At 46.4% G+C, this 3,748-nt stretch overlaps 1 protein-coding gene across 5 annotated transcripts in view; it reads left to right on the forward strand.

Annotated features, from left to right (window-relative positions):
* Positions 1–3,034, forward strand: part of cdc42se1 (CDC42 small effector 1) — an 18,383-nt gene extending 15,349 nt beyond the window's left edge. For all 5 annotated transcript variants that reach the window (XM_026156170.2, XM_080296184.1, XM_080296185.1 and 2 more), the window contains exon 5: positions 1–3,034. This exon is cut by the window's left edge and continues 308 nt beyond it. The gene's annotated coding sequence lies outside the window, so the exon portion shown is untranslated.
* Positions 3,035–3,748: the final 714 nt, after the last annotated feature.

The raw sequence follows: 3,748 nt of genomic DNA on the forward strand, positions 1-3,748 counted from the left end.
CAGCATCCATTTCAATTTTTTCAGTATCAAACAAATGACAGGATGTCTGTATTTATGAAAGAAAAAGTTTTCTGGCTCCAAAGTGTTCGATTTAAGATTTCACGTGGACGTTTTTTGTGGAGTGTTTTTTACTGGACTTCATTTCGAGGATGGCCCGTTGTTTAGTATTCAGCTCCTGAAGGATCATTACACCTTCTGGGGCTTCGTCAGCAGATTCTGAACCGTGCGTATGTTCAGGGATCACGTGTCCAAAGTGATTACATCACTGGATGCCGTCTCCCAGGACGCTGCTGGTGCTGAATTTTAAAGGACTCTTGTTTTAGGAGACGGGAAAGTCCCATGAATCCCTGCTACACTGGACTGCACTGTGTGTGCTTGTGCTCTTACATGTCTATCTTTGTGGAGACCTGTGTGATTGTTGGATCATGTGAGGACATGCCTGCAGATTGAGATTTGTTGTTCAGGTTGTGTCATGGAGGGTCCTCACAACGATAGAAATCCAGACATGCAGGACTGGACCCACAGTCCTAAACCTCCACTAGAAAAACACCAAAAATTATCATTATTATTATTATTATTATTCAGAAAGTTCTTTGTTTTTATTTTTAACGCTTTTTAAATTCTTCATCCAATTACTGTGTTACTCAAACTGTGGTTCAGGGACCCCAAACGGGGCTTCAGATGAGATATTTTAGCTCCCTGTTTTTAGCGCACTGCTTGAAAGGCCTGTTGTAAGCTAAGGTGTCACAGTTATTACTGCTTTAAACGTGTGTAATCTTCTGCTGTTCCTGATTGGCTGTCTCACATCTGCTCAGCTGTTATCCAGATGTTCAGGTTGATCTCAGCTCACAAACCAAATGTGTTTAATGTTGTCTTGAAAAAGATCATTTTGTAGTTTTTGAAACATCTGCTGATAAAAACTGCTTCGTGTAAGTTTCACTGCAGCTCTTCTGTCACAGCTGAAGATTCGTCCACGTTGTATTTATTTTTGCAAATCACACTAACGTACAGGTTGGTCCAGCTGTTCCCAGCTCTGTGTGCACCAGCCAATCCTGTTTCACATCCAGTTATTAAATGTGTTTGCCAGTAAGAGCCAGCACTGATTGTTTCTCCAAACACGCACACAAACGCAGCACAGTCAGGACAGTGAGCCACATCTGATTGGTCTGTTTATTCGAGTCGCGCCGTTCATGAACGCCATCCTGTGCCCGGATGCTCTAACAGCAGCACTGACTCGTCAGGGAAAACTGTCTGACTGGTTACCGCGGAAACCACAGAGTGACATGGCAGCTGGGCACTTGCTCCACATCGACAATGGCGACGACGGGAACGTAAGTGCCCGAGCTTCTGGTGCATTGGTGAACTGTGCAGAGCGTGGGAGGAGTTATTGTATTTGACTCGGCTCGTTCCAGCTTCCCACTGAAAACGTTTGTGTTCACAAACTGAGACATGCGGCATTAACGCTGCCGTTAAACCAGCTTCAGGAACGCCTCTGACCGTGTCAACACTCGACTTGAAACCTGAACGCGTTGTACTTTGGTTCAAAGACACGGGGACTGTTTTAATGGACACAAAGGAAGGATAGGTCTCTGATTCCAACACTTTCACCCGGGACAAACTGTTTTCCTGTGGAGCATCGTTGTTTTGGATCATTTTAGCTCCAGAAACTGTTACTCTCATTCTAGACTCATGCTGGGAACCTGAACGTCTCCTCCACCGAGGCCTGAAGAAGATCAGGATGTTTTCTTAAGATCAAGATGTTCAGCCTGAGATTTTTTCCCAGACTAGTTGAAACTCGCATCTTCTTCCTTTTTTGTGTCATATCAGACGTATTTAATCCTCCTGAGAGAAAATGTTCAGGCTGCTCTGAACGCTCAGTTTCCAACAGCTCGTTCTACTTTTATAACGCATCTCTGCCCACCGACTAACTGCAGGTTTCCAGACACTGACCAATGAGAAAACAGTGGGATTTAGGGAGGGCTGTCTTAAAGAGACGGGAGCATACGAGGGATTGTTTGGATGTGGGAGTCGTGCACAGATAATGATTTGATTACAAAAATCTGACCACGTCAGAAACCGTCCCGACTGCGGTGACTTTACAAAGCGTGTAGGTGGAGACGAGGACGTCCAGGCTGGAGTCGACGTTGTGGCTCATTCTCGCTCTTGGATTCTGGGAAATGAAGCCTCTTCCTGTCGACAGTCCTTTCCCTTCAGGTGGAAACAGACAGAGTGCTTTTGTGTCACACTATGCTTTTATTTTGTGATAGACGCTGATTCTATTGGTGCATATGATTGTTGCACTGAGAGTGCTGATCACAGAGCTTCTCTGGAAGAGCCTCGGTGGGAACGCTGTCCAAAACCACACAGTCTTCATCAGATTAACTTTTCCTTTTGCAGCTGTTTGTCATCTGACACTGATAAACTCTGATGTCAGCCAATCAGCAGCCCCCCCGCAGCTGCGCTGGGATTAAAGTGAATGCAAATGATTGGGCAGAAGGGTTTTAATGGATTTCTTCTGAGCTGTGTTCACGTTTGATTGGCTGAGGAAACTGTCAGTCAGCGAGCTGTGGGGGTTTTGGTTTTAAAGCTGTGAGCGTGAAACATGACACTTCCTGCTGGTCCAATGATGGTCTGCCCACCCGGCGAGATCTGAGGAACGAGCTGAAGTCGGCAGCGAAGCTGCTTCCTGCGTCCGTTACTGTGCAGATGACTGATGTGAAACGTTGAACTCTTCTGTGCACTGAGTAATAAACTGGATCACACATTAGACTCGTGAGCCTGGCTCGGTTTACGAGGATATTTGTTCAAAGATCTGGAAGGTTTTAACTTTGCATGCAGGAAAAGTCACGTTAATGAAACCTGCAGCAGCTGCATCCTTGTGTTTACAAAACCTGAGTTTGTCACATCATCATCATCAGGTTTGTGTGGCGTCTTGTGTTGTGTAAGCGGCTCCTCCTGCAGAGGCACAAAAACACCTTTATTCTTCTTATGTAATGCGTGTCTCATGATGGCTGAATAAATCTGTCTCACCAAACCTGTGTTTGTGGCTTAGTGTGACAAGAGTGGAAGTTTATTCTAAGAGTAGTACAAACATAACACTTTGATCAGTCCTAAAGTACTGAAACGTGGATGGGAACGCCTTTGAGGGTCGATGGTTCAGTTTCGTTTTGTTCCCAGTAAATCACAGCAAACATGTTCAGCTGTCGTCATGGAGACGGGGTTTCATCTCGTAGGCCTGGATGTCTTACAAATGTTTGAATTCAGGTCAGGGGTTGGTCAGTCCACATCACCGCTGCAGACAGGACGGGGCTCCACCCACCTGTCACTCACACCTCACCACTGTCTCTCTGCCATTCCTGACTTCCTCTCTGGCAGCCAATCGTCTGCTTTCTCTGATCCACGAAGACACCGAAGCTGCTTTTGTCCTTCTCCGTCAGCACTCTCAGAGCAACCATCACATGTGTGGTTGTCTTTCTCCGCAGCACCATCCTGCAGAGTAGCCACATTCTCTGCTAGCAGCACCTTACAGTGTCCATACATACAGACTGCAGTGGCTGTAGTGCACCTGTGTATGTCTCACTCGTGTACATGACCCTGTGTTTCTCCCTCTCACCTGTCCTTCTGCAGTCCTCTCCTCAGCACCACCCAGCACCCTCTCCCACTGGGACACTCCTTCTCTCTCCTCTAACTGACCTCTGAGCTGTGGGGCAAACACTTTGACAACATCACCGATTTAATGTCCACTTTC

Source organism: Astatotilapia calliptera, chromosome 22, assembly GCF_964374335.1.
Source record: "Astatotilapia calliptera chromosome 22, fAstCal68.1, whole genome shotgun sequence".
NCBI classification, from domain to species: Eukaryota; Metazoa; Chordata; class Actinopteri; order Cichliformes; family Cichlidae; genus Astatotilapia; species Astatotilapia calliptera.